Genomic DNA, 14,404 nt, shown 5'->3' with positions numbered 1-14,404 from the left:
TGACTTGACCCTCAACTCTACTGTACCTAATAACCTTGCTCTTATTCACATTTATTCTTAACTTTCTTCTTTCACACACCTTACCAAACTCAGTCACCAGCTTCTGCAGTTTCTCACATGAATCAGCTACCAGCGCTGTATCATCAGCGAACAACAACTGACTCACTTCCCAAGCTCTCTCATCCCCAACAGACTTCATACTTGCCCCTCTTTCCAAAACTCTTGCATTCACCTCCCTAACAACCCCATCCATAAACAAATTAAACAACCATGGAGACATCACACACCCCTGCCGCAAACCTACATTCACTGAGAGCCAATCACTTTCCTCTCTTCCTACACGTACACATGCCTTACATCCTCGGTAAAAACTTTTCACTGCTTCTAACAACTTTCCTCCCACACCATATATTCTTAATACCTTCCACAGAGCATCTCTATCAACTCTATCATATGCCTTCTCCAGATCCATAAATGCTACATACAAATCCATTTGCTTTTCTAAGTATTTCTCACATACATTCCTCAAAGCAAACACCTGATCCACACATCCTCTGCCACTTCTGAAACCACACTGCTCTTCCCCAATCTGATGCTCTGTACATGCCTTCACCCTCTCAATCGATACCCTCCCATATAATTTACCAGGAATACTCAAGAAACTTATACCTCTGTAATTTGAGCACTCACTCTTATCCCTTTTGCCTTTGTACAATGGCACTATGCACGCATTCCACCAATCCTCAGGCACCTCACCATGAGTCATACATACATTAAATAACCTTACCAATCAGTCAAGAATACAGTCACCCCCTTTTTTAATAAATTCCACTGCAATACCATCCAAACCTGCTGCCTTGCCGGCTTTCATCTTCCGCAAAGCTTTTACTACCTCTTCTCTGTTTACCAAATCATTTTCCCTAACACTCTCACTTTGCACACCACCTCGACCAAAACACCCTATATCTGCCACTCTATCATCAAACACATTCAACAAACCTTCAAAATACTCACTCCATCTCCTTCTGACATCACCACTACTTGTTATAACCTCCCCATTTGCGCCCTTCACTGAAGTTCCCATTTGCTCCCTTGCCTTACGCACTTTATTTACCTCCTTCCAGAACATCTTTTTATTCTCCCTAAAATTTAATGATACTCTCTCACCCCAACTCTCATTTGCCCTTTTTTTCACCTCTTGCACCTTTCTCTTGACCTCCTGTCTCTTTCTTTTATACGTCTCCCACTCAACTGCATTTTTTCCCTGCAAAAATCGTCCAAATGCCTCTCTCTTCTCTTTCATTAATACTCTTACTTATATATATATATATATATATATATATATATATATATATATATATATATATATATATATATATATATATATATATATATATATATATATATATATATATATATACATATATATATTTATTTATCTATTTATTATTTTCATTTTGCTTTGTCGCTGTCTGCCGCGTTAGCGAGGTAGCGCAAGGAAACAGACTAAAGAATGGCCCAACTCTCCCACATATGCATATATATACATACACGTCCACACACGCAAATATACATACCTATACATCTCAACGTATACATATGTATACACACACAGACATATACATATATACACATGTACATATTTCATACTATCTGCCTTTATTCATTCCCATCGTCACCCGCCACACATGAAATAACAATCCCCTCTCCCCTCATGTGCGCGAGTTAGCGCTAGGAAAAATCAATAAAGGCCACATCCGTTCACACTCAGCCTCTAGCTATCATGTAATGATGAACCGAAACCACAACTCCCTTTCCACATCCAGGCCCCTTAAAACTTTCCATGGTTTACCCCAGATGCTTCACATGCCCTGGTTCAATCCATTGACAGCACATCGATCCCGGTATACCACATAGCTCCAATTCACTCTATTCCTTGCACGCCTTTCACCCTCCTGCATGTTCACGCCCCGATCACTCAAAATTTTTTTCACTCCATCTTTCCACCTCCAATTTGGTCTTCCACTTTTCCTCGTTCCATCCACCTCTGACATATATGTCCTCTTGGTCAATCTTTCCTTACTTATTCTCTCCATGTGACCAAACCATTTCAAAACACCCTCTTCTGCTCTCTTAATCACACTCTTTTTATTACCACACATCTTTCTTAACCTACTGTTACTCACTCGATCAAACCACCTCATACCACAAATTGTCCTAAAATATCTCACTTCCAGCACATCCACCTTCCTCCGCACAACTCTATCTATAGCTCACGCCTCGCAACCATATAACATTGTTGGAACCACTATTCCTTCAAACATACACATTTTTGCCTTCCGAGATAATGTTCTCGACTTCCGCACATTCCTCAACGCTTCCAGAACTTTCGCCCCCTCTCCCACCCTATGATTCACTTCCACTTCCATGGTTCCATCCGCTGCCAAATCCACTCCCAGATATCTAAAACATTTCACTTCCTCCAGTTTTTCTTCATCAAACTTACCTTCCAATTGACTTGTCCCTCACCCCTACTCTACCTAATAACCTCGCTCTTATTCACATTTACTCTTAACTTTCTTCTTTCACACTTTACCAAACTCAGTCACTATGAATCAGCCACCAGCGCTGTATCATCAGTGAACAGCAACTACCTCACTTCCCAAGCTCTCTCATCCACAACGGACTGCATACTTGCCCTTCTGTCCAAAGTTCTTGTATTCACCTCCTTAACAACCCCATCCATAAACAAATCAAACAACCATGGAGACATCACACACCCTTGCCGCAAACCTACATTCACTGAGATCCAATAACTTTCCTCTCTTCCTACACTTGTACATGCCTTACATACTTGATAAAAACATTTCATTGCTTCTAACAACTTGCCTCCCACACCATATATTCTTAATACCTTCTACAGAGCATCTCTATCATATGCCTTTTCCAGATCCATAAATGCTACATACAAATCCATTTGCTTTTCTAAGTATTTCTCACATACATTCTTCAAAGCAAACATCTGATCCACACATCCTCTACCACCTCTGAAACCACACTGCTCTTCCCCATTCTGATACTTTGTACATCCCTTCACTCTCTCAATCAATACCCTCCCATATATTTTCCCAGGAATACTCAAGAAACTTATACCTCTGTAATTTGAGCACTCACTTCTATCCCCTTTGCCTTTGTACAATGGCACTATGCAAGCACTTCTCCAATCCTCAGGCACCTCACCATGAGTCATACATACATTAAATAGCCTTACCAACCAGTCAGCAATACAGTCACCCCTTTTTTAATAGATTCCACTGCAATATCATCCAAAACCGCTGTCTTGCCAGCATTCATCTTCCGCAAAGATTTTACTACCTCTTCTCTTTTTTTCAAATCATTCTCCCTAACCCTCTCCCTTTGCACACCATCTCGACCAAAACACACTATATCTGCCACTCTATCATCAAACACATTTAACAAAGCTTCAAAATACTCTCTCCATCTCCTTCTCACATCACCACTACTTGTTATCACCTCCCCATTAGCCCCCTTCACTGATGTTCCCGTTTGTTCCCTTGTCTTATGCACTTTATTTACCTCTTTCCAAAACATTTTTTTATTCTCCCTAAAATTTAGTAATACTCTCTCACCCCAACTCTCGTTTACCCTCTTTTTCACCTCTTTCACCTTTCTCTTGACATCTTGCCTCTTTCTTTTATACATCTCCTAGCCATTTGCAATATCTCCCTGCAAAAATCGTGGAAATTCCTCTGTCTTCTCTTTCACTGATAATCTTACTTCTTCATCGCACCACTCACTACCCTTTCTAATCTGCCCATCTCTCACGCTTCTCATGCCACAAGCATCTTTTGCTTAAGACATCACTGCTTCCCTAAATACATCCCATTCCTCCCTCACTCCCCTTACGTCTTTTGTTCTCACCTTTTTCCATTCTCTCCTCAGTCCCTCCTGGTACTTCCTCACACAAGTCTCCTTCCCAAGGTCATTTACTCTCACTCTTTTCACCCCAACATTCTCTCGTCTTTTCTGAAAACCTCCACAAATCTTCACCTTCGCCTCCACAAGGTAATGATCAGACATCCCTCCAGTTGCACCTCTCAGCACATTAACATCCAAAAGTCTCTCTTTCGTGCGCCTATCAATTAACATGTAATCCAATAACGCTCTCTGGCTATCTCTCCTACTTACATACGTATACTTATGTATTTCTCTCTTTTTAAATCAGGTATTCCCAATCACCAGTCCTTTTTCAACACATAAATCTATAAGCTTTTCACCATTTCCATTTACAGCACTGAACACCCCATGTACACCAATTATTTCCTCAACTGCCACATTACTCACTTTTGCATTCAAATCACCCATCACTATAACCCGGTCTCGTGCATCAAAACTACTAACACACTCACTCAGCTGCTCCCAAAACACTCTCGTCCTGATCGGTGTATGAGGCCAGCTTCGTGATTGCTGCGGGAGCCTCATTAAGATAGTGACTCCTGGATCATGAAGTAAGTAGTATCCCTGGGAGCGGGACGAATAACACTTCCCAACCCTTCCCTGCGTGTTGTAGAAGGTGAATGCATTAGGCTGGATCCCCCCCTGATGGTACTGGAGAAAGAGTGCGTAACACGTATTCCTTGCGTTTCGTTGAAGGCGACTAAACAAGACGGGAACTGGGAGCCGGTAGCCTTCCTTTCCTTATATTGCTACTTTCTACAACTGGAACAGTGGAGGAAACCAAGCGAGGAGTGCTCATTATCCTTGAAGGCTTATGCTGGGGTGTCTGCATGTCTATAGACGTGGCCAAGATGATAAGAAGGAGGTAGGTGGTATTTTTAAGGACAGGAATCTGGGTGTTCTACCTCTGAGGTATGCAAAGGTGTAGGGAATGGTTTGGTAATGTATTAACAGGAAAGTCAGGGGTTAATGTGATAACAAGAGCTAAGGAAAGGATGTGTGAAAACTTCAGAGTGATGTGCGTAAAAATAAGTGGATCACGAGAGGCGAGTGGCTCTTAATGCTTATGCACATGGAAATGATAGGGCTAAGGAAGACAGGCGAGTGTTCTGGGAGGAGGTGAGTGAGTGTGTCAGCAGTTTTGATGATAAGGATCGAGTTTTGGTGATGAATGATTTGAATGCGAGACTGGAAAATGTGGCAATTAAAGGTATAACTGGGGGGTCTTAGGGTACACTGTGTTGTGAAGGGAAATGGTGAACAGCTTGTGAAGTTCTGCGCTGTAAGTGACTGGTGATTACGAATGCCTGGTTAAAAGAAGGACATAAGTGGGTTAGCAGGAAAGCTGGTAAGGGGTGATTACTGACTCATGTACTGATTGATGTGCATGTAAAGGAAAGACTCTTGGATGTGAATGTGCCGAGCCGGGCAGCCACTGGAGGCGAGGGTGAAGGGTTACAAAGGCTTTAGGGAAAAAAGGAAATTATATAAGTGGGAAGAGGGTGGTGAAAGTGTGTACGCTTGGAAAAATGGATTCTGTGAAGAAATACCAGAAGAGAATGTGTGTAGAATGGCAAAAGGTGAGAGAGTATGAAACTAGAGGAGTGGATGAGGAATGGGAGACGCTTAGGGAGGCAGTGCTCACACATGCGAGAGAAGTGGTAGCATGCAGAAAGCGAAATGAGTTCAGGTGAGAAATGGTAGTGAGTTGTCGGGTGAGGAATGTAAGTTGTTAGCGTAAGAGGAAAAAGTGTATGGACCGTGTCTGCAGGGAAGGAGTGGAAGAGGCAGAAAGAGGCAGGAGGTCAAGTGCGAGGTACAGGGGCTGAAAAAGAGGGTTCGTGGGATTAGGGGTGAACGACAATCAGCAAGCTTCAGGGAGAAGAAAGAAAATGTTTTGGAGGTAAGATACTAGTGTGAGACAAAAACTAGACAAACGAGAACATCGGTGAAGTGGCAAATGGGAAAGTGATAACAGGCAAAAATTTACAGCACTGAACTTGAAAGGTTAGTTAATGTGTTCGATTGAAGGATGGCAGATATGGGATGTGACAGAGTTATGGAAAGTGGTTGACTGAAAAGGGGAGAAGTACTCAAACCGTTATGTAAAATAAAGCGCGGCAAAACAGCTGGAGTGGATGGAACTAAGAATGAATTTCTTAGAAAGTTGGTGACTGTGTTGTTGATTGGTTGATTAGGATTTTTAATGTATGTATGACTCATAGCGAGGTGCCAGGGAAGTGCAGGAATGCCTGTATAGTGTCATTATGTAAAGGAAAGAGGGAACAAAAGTGTTTTCAAATCACAGAGGTGTAAGTTTGTTAAGTGTAGCAGGTACGTTGTGTGAAAGAGTGGTGATTGGAATGATGGCGGCATGCCCAGATTTTCGGAATGGGGAAGAACAATGTGGTGTAAGGAATGGTACAGGATTTGTGGATCAGAAGTCTTTTTTTCTGTCTTTTCCAGGTATGATGACTAAACCTGAACACAATATTCAAGGTGGAGACGTACCAGTGTATCGTAAAGAGTGAGTAACAACAGTGTCTTACACTTGAATCTGAATGCTTTACCTAAGAAGCCTTGAATTTACAGGAATTCTTTATTCTACAGACGCCCTATTCCCCTGGCTTTAGTAAACCGCAGATAATTACGCCTAAATCTTGTTCCACATTTTCAATTTTGTAGTTCAACACAATTCCTGGTGTAGCTTGCCTTCTCGCTCTTGCTACCAGTGTTTACATCTTTGCTTCACAGGTTTGGTCATCGCGCAGTAAGAAACATCTAATTTATGGCAGAAGTAAGAGAGACGATTCATATAGAAAGGGTAGATTGCTTTCAGTTTTCCCACCATGGAAGAGAGAAGAATAAGTGGTGACATGATCACAACCTTCAGATTTTCAAAGCAGTTAGATGATGTAAACAATGAAAATTTTTGGAGAGATGCAAAGATAAAACAAAGGTCATAACATGAAATTGATCTAGAAACATGTTAAGAAAAATGTAAAGAAGTAATTCTATTGTGTAAGAGTATTGGATGAATGGCATACACTGAATTATGGGACCGCGAATGTGGGCAGCACACAGAAGCTCAAGATGTTGTATGGCAGCAGAGAAAGGTCAAGAGAAGGGGCCATATGAGTGTTGAACTCCTCCCCATAAAGTTGCAGTAACTACAAATAAGTAAACACACACACACACACACACACACACACACACACACATACACACACACACACACACAAGGAAAGCAGAGTTGAAACAGGACTGGAAGAAATATAATCGTGGAAACTACACAGAACTTAACAGTTTCTATGGTAACATAGATTGGGATATGAAGTAGCCAGGAACCTGGGTCCTGTCCTAAGAGTTACAATGAAGGAGAGGGAACATGTGTACCTCTAGCTTTAAGTACAGAGGGAAGGTTAAGAAAGAGGGAAGTATGATTTAGTCATAGATTTCAAAAACCAAGGAAGTTTCAAGATGGTGAAGATATAGGCCAGACTCTAACCAGCCAGCTTATGCAAAGTATAAGAGATCAAGGATCGTGCATAGCAGGATGAGTGAATTGTCAGTTAAAGAGCAGCCAGTCAGACTTAAGGATCCAAAGAAAGAAAGAAAAAAACCCTGAGGAAGCCATGAAAATTTGTGAGGAAATCAACAAAAAGTTAAATTGTTTTCACAGAAGGAAACACTATAACCCAACACTAGTGAGATGGGATGGTTGGAGGCTTTAGAATACAATGAGCTATCTAGAAAAAAGATTACAAGGTCATGACTCATACAAGGCTCATGGTCCTGTCGAAATTTTAACACATGTGCTGAAGATGTGTGCAGATACACTAGACAGATATCATGAAGTGCTGTTCAAGACGTAGCTGAAGAAAGGCAAAGTGCCAAGAGAATGGAAAAGGACAGACGTCTTGCCCATCTGTAAGAAAGGAGACTGGGAAGTGGCGCTGAGCTACAGACTAGTGTCCTTGACGAGTGAGGTCTGTAAGGTTGTATGGTATTGGAAAGTTAATCAGACTTTACGAAAGGCAACACAGTTTTAGAGAAAAGACGTTATGTTCAATAAAATTCTATTTCTATGAGAGAGTGAACTCTGTTCTAGACAAAAGGGAAGGCTGTGTAGATTGTCTGTATCTATCTTACCAGAAAGCATTTGATATGGTATCGCATAGGAAGATGATTAAGAAGCTCTAACACAAGACAGGAATAAGGAAGAGACTCCTCCGCTGGAGAGATTAGCTTGGTGGAAGGGAACATATGGATACGTTAGGGTAGCCTTCTCCAAATGGTGAAGGTAACCAGTGGTGTGCCCCAGGGTTAAGTTCTGTGACTGTTACTATTCTTGATGTATGTGAATTACTTGTCTGAAGGTTTGGACTCCTACCTGAATATGTTTATCGTTGATGCAAAGGTCATAAGGGAGGAGAAAACAAACAGGTTTGCACGTACTACAACAAAGTGACCTAAACAGACTCTCAAGTTGGTGTGATATACGGTTGATGAAATTTCGTCCCAGAAAATGTGAGGTAACGAGAATGGGACAGAGTGAAAGAAGACCTCATTATGATTATTCTCTCACAGGATATAAGGTTCATCATTATGTGTGTGAAGGACATGGGAGTCAATATCATCCCTAACCTGTCACCAGATTCATGTACTGGGAGAATACTTAGGAAGGCATACTTTCTTTGGTAAATATCAGAATAGCTATCAAGTGGTATTTGGTTAAGGAAATGTCTAACAAGCTGTTCATATCCTACATCAGGTCAAACTGGAATATGCTTCTCAAGCTTGGTCATCGACCTAAAGAGACACTAAGAGCTGATAGAGAAGGTAGAGGAAGGCAACATAGATGACACCAAAATTAAGATAACTGGGCTACAGGAAAAGGCTAGAAGACTTTAACTTTGCCTTCATTAGGAAAGAAGGGTGGGGAAGGGGGGGGGGCGGTGACCTGATAACGACCTTCAAATTTCTAAAACATATGTATGAAATGGACAGGAACAATATTCGAGAGACGAAGGGTTGAAGCAACTAGTGGACATGATATAACTTAATTGAAATATCAAAAAATATTCATGAAATACTTTCCTAGTGTAAGAGTGGTGTATGAATGGAATAAAGTGACCGACGACATGGTTCATGCAGACAGCATCCATCTCAGTTGTATGATACGAGTGAATGTTCAAGAGATGGAGCGCCTCGAGTGTAGACTTCCCTCCCCGTGTAGTACAAATAGGTAAACATACATATACACACTCCAACACGAGTATAAAACTCTCTCCCGTAACACACAAATGGTTATCACACACACATATACGCCCGTGTCAGGCTTGTGTGTGTGTGTGTGTGTGTGTGTGTGTGTGTGTGTGTGTGTGTGTGTGTGTGTGTGCGTGTGTGTGTGTGTGTGTGTGTGTGTGTGTGTGTGTGTGTGTGGCTATATACATAGAAATTAAGACATGGCACATATATTCAAGGTTAAGAGAAGGGGCAACACTGGGCAACGCGAGTGTAAAACCCTCTTCCTGTAGCGCACATATTGTTATCTCAAATTATAATTACACACAGAGAGGAGAGCAGGCAACGTAGATTTTTGCTGTTGGTTGCAAAGGTGTATTGAGTGGAGAGCAAACTCTCTCTCTCTCTCTCTCTCTCTCTCTCTCTCTCTCTCTCTCTCTCTCTCTCTCTCTCTCTCTCTCTCTCTCTCTCTCTCACTCACTGTAGTCGTTGATGGCTGGAGGTGTGAGAGGTAGTAGATCCCCGTGCAGAAAACAAAGTAGCCGGTGTATTAAATATTCAGATGTTAAAGAGAGTAATATCAAAGGACTTGATACTGTGTAGTATCTTGTATTGCTGGCTAAACGAACTGAGCGTTGGTGTACTGCTGTTACAGTTAGATAAATAACTGCAGAAAGATACAAAAGAAAAGGAAATTTGGTGAAACACTTGTGGCTGTAGAAATTGAAGATTAAGTTGGTGCTAAGTGAAGGGCAGAAAGTCAATGGTGCTGAGTAACTGTTTGTTTGAGATGAAGGGAAGCATAGACGACGGTTGTATGAAGGGAAGCAAAGACGACGGATGATTGAAGGGAAGCATAGACAACGGATGTATTGAGGGAAGCACAGACAACGGATGTATGAAGGGAAGCATAGACAACGGATGTATGAAGGGAAGCATAGACGACGGATGATTGAAGGGAAGCATAGACAACGGATGTATGGAGGGAAGCACAGACAATGGATGTATGGAGGGAAGCATAGACAACGGATGTAGCAAAATAACGTTTATGGTGTTGAGACAGAAGCTAAGACTCGGTGTCCAGGAGGAGGGAGCGAGAACTGGGATAATCCAAATGGTCTCACTAGCAAGATGAAAGAGGTTTCTTTAAGTTATTAAGACGGATAGATATGGGTCAGCTACAATATCTGTCAGAGGGCTGTGGGAGGAGCTATAGAAGCTGAAGGAACTTAGTAACACAAAGCTACTCTGGAAAAGTGTGGAGGATGTGAGCATCAGTAACTCCGGTGTGGAAGGTGTAAGCTTTAGCAACTCCAGGAACAAAAGTACGGCATTAGGGGGGCTGAAGGGGGTCATTACGGGTAATCCTACAGTGGACCACTTGAATAAAAGGCGAGGCTGAGGAGCAAAGAGCAGACACGGTGCCATATCAACCGTCAAGGACCGATATGACTGACTGATCTCAGGCGAAGTGCAGCAAGTGATCTTAAAACCGCGCATGTCAGCATGTGAGACTAAACTAAATAAACTGAGAAATGAAGAATGAACGAAATCCAAACAGTAAGTGATGGAGAGGACCAAACTCCCATAAAGGAAGGAGTGTAGACTCATTGACTTAACCGCCAATATCATTCGACCAAACATCAACAATGTAGTAACGCAAGATAAGGATAAGATATCTCTTGGTGATGAGGCTTGGCAATGGTAAAGACCACATTCAAGCAAGGTCATAAAAGGACTATTGACGAAAGTGAAGTATCTGAGGATATAGATATGGAAGAGGCGATTTCAAGGACTGAACAGTCAAATCCAGCACTAGAGTCCATGACCCTCCTCAGCCACACTTAGCCCATTAAACAATCACTGAATACCATTCCACGAGGTTACTGCGCCTCCAGACAATATGGTATGCAGTACGACGTGCATAAAACGGCAAACCAAAAGGTAATAAACATGACTTCTGTTAGCGTGGAACAAAAGGGAACCTGAGACAAACACTGACAGAACTGAAACCAGGGTAATGTCTGCTGGTTCAGATGGACTTGTGACTACTAGCAGTGAAATGCTGGTCGGAGATCTTGTTGCAGAAACTTAGGTTAGATATCATCATTATTGAAGAAGTGAGCTACTCTGAGGTAAATTCACTTATCCTGCTCCAGTAGGACACGCGTTATTTATGATGGATAAAAGAAAACATAGGAGGATAGATTGCCCCTTTTATTCAAGGAAACTCTGAAGTTCCAGGAAATTCTGTTATATAATGCACCAGTTAAACAGTTTTGACTGAATACAGTCTATCATATCTGACGAAGTGGAACAAACATGTAATGAAAAGAACACAGTTAGGATGGCACACAGGGTGATATGACTGACCCTGAAGTGTGGAGTGGGCACTTCCTCATTGTGAGAGATTTCTGAATACATGAGGGTCGATTGCATAAGCTGGATTCCACATGGGGAGAGTGGTACATGGAGTTAACAAGACTCTATGGATGTAGAGAGATGTTGCAAGAGTTTTTATTACGTTTGTAGTGATGGAGTCAGTAGAACGTACCGAAGGTGAGTGAGGAAGAGACCAGGAGGTGGGGAGAAAGGGATGTGCTCTGACATGATGAAAGATTGAGGAGGGCAGAGGTGGAGAAGATGTAGGTCCTGCATAAGCCAGGTAGCACTTGAAGAACACAAGAAAAAGAATAGGTTCAGTACAGAGGAAAGAAAGACAACGAACATGACTTATGAAATTATAATAGATATGGATAGATTTAATGATATTCCGAAAGTTTCCAATAAATTCATTACAAGTAAATTGTAAATTCAGGAGTATTATTACAATATATGACTCAAAGGTTAGGCCATTGAATGAATTCCGCAGAAAACAAGAAATGATTAGTTTCATGGTTTATTTTAGAGGGACAATCACGCCTCCAGATGTGCATGGTGAGAGACTGGAAAACAGTGAGACTGTTACACGAGACGTCTGTGTACTGATGCATGACCAGCAGAATAAGGCACATTGTCCTTCTGGTGTCTCGCCTTTCTTGTATAATCAAACTGTGTATAGACACTCATGACGGACCACATGAAATGTTTAGAAACTCACTGAGGGCGTGATCGGTGCCAAAGTTTAGGTACACGTACACCGTGAGTTTCACTTGTTCAAAGATGTGGATCCTATAACATGTAATGTGTGCGGGCAGGATAGAGACGTACAGCACAACACTAAGTCTGAGGCTGAGAGGTTTCAGCATTTTAGAGATAGATCTCAACAAACTGGACCTTTATATGAAACCTGCAATTTAGAAATGATGGCAGGCCAGCTCACTCACCGGAGCCAAGCTGGATGGTTCTCTAAACCAATGGTTCCCAAACGGCGGGCCTTAATGATTTTCCTGGGTAGGCCATGAAGGTTGGCCCAGGTTCAATATCTGATCACGTCTGAATGACAATGATAACTCATGACTTTGCATGACATTTCACTATAATTACACGATCATTTTAGGACGTCTGTAGTATTTGAATGTTGTCTCTTGTTTGCTTTGAATATGCATATATCGCCATATGTACACAATTTATTGGATGACAAAATTAGAGGTGGGTTACATGTTCTTTCAGTGAGCTATAATGGGCCATCATTGGTCAGGAACTATTGCTCTCAACAGACAGCTGACCTGGCCTGCCTCTACACAACCACCTAGCCAGGTTCACTGCTTTACACTCACGAGAGAATACAACACACCGGGCCATCCTTAGGCCTGATTCACACTAGCGGTTTGACCCGCGGCGGATCCGCGGCGGTTCCAACCGCTAATGTGAACGGAGGAGGCAGTTTCACCAGGCGGGAGCCGCGACACTGTCCTGCCACTGTATAGTATCAACATGGACGTAGAGGAGGCAGCATGTCTCTGGCTCTTGCATAGGTGCAATTGACGGGAAACATGTTAGACTAATCCAACCTTCAGGCACAGGCTCCATGTATTATAATTACAAGAAGTTCTTCTCCACTGTCTTGCTGGCTATGTGTGATAAAAAAATATTCATTTACAGATACCAGATACAGATGCCCAGATACCAATAAAAAATAAAAGTCAACTTGCACGTGGATATCTGTGCTGGTTGTCATGACAACAGACCAGCGTTCTTCTGATTGGCTAGAAGCACGGGGTAAGCTAGCCAATGGAAAGCCATTCTGGCCTTCAAACCGCCTTGAAACCGCCAAGTGTGTACGCTCCCATTGGAACACATGTAAATCGACCCGCCGCGGATCCGCAGCGGGTGACTATAGATCTCGACCCGCCGCGGTTCCGCCGCGGGACGCGGTTGTGTGTGAACAGCTCCATTGACTTACATAGAAATATACCCGCCGCGGTTCGAACCGCGGCGGGTCAAACCGCTAGTGTGAACAGGCCCTTACTGATCACACAAGCAGGATGGTTTCACTCACTCTCTCTGTGCGCACGTAACTATCTCTCAGTAAAGACTTTTTCCTGTACGGTAATCGTATATATTCACTCCAGCGTCCAAAGGCTCCCAAGGCCAGGTCTTGTTCGCCACATTCATGGTGACAGCGACAGCGGCGGCATGATATACTCAACTGAGCATTTATGTTAGCAGTTCCACCAGTCAATACACGCACTCAATAAAACACAAACACTTTTAAGGACACGGACAGAAAGTTGAATATATATACACAGACAGACAGACAGGTAGACAGACACACACACACACACACACACACACACACACGAGATATTATTAAGTGAAGTTGTAAAGAGGTTAATGTGCATTGTTACAAATTGAACAGGCAGTGAAGTGTTTGACCCGTTACATGGAAAGTTTTAACAAAGTTAAGAGTATTAAGCATCATTGCATGTGGAAAAAAATGGATATTTTGGATATAAACAAATCCATGGAGATTGACGACTCAACATTGCAGGAATTATCTGACGAGTAGGTTGTTCCATGGTTAAGAACATTACAGTAGTGAAGCAAGAGGATGATACATGTAAAGCATTGATAATTTTTAGACAGGATACAAAGGAATTCAAACAACAACAGACCAATGGGTCTTTCCGAGACTGCTTATGATAGTGGAAGATATCAGAGACTCGCAGATTAGTGTGGTAAAAGTAAGAAGTCAGACAGATAATTCAGAGAATAACCAGCAAATTATTAATGTGGC

The sequence above is a fragment of the Panulirus ornatus genome, chromosome 4, assembly GCF_036320965.1.
Source record: "Panulirus ornatus isolate Po-2019 chromosome 4, ASM3632096v1, whole genome shotgun sequence".
Taxonomy (NCBI): domain Eukaryota; kingdom Metazoa; phylum Arthropoda; class Malacostraca; order Decapoda; family Palinuridae; genus Panulirus; species Panulirus ornatus.
Note: the sequence above shows the minus strand (reverse complement) of the source record.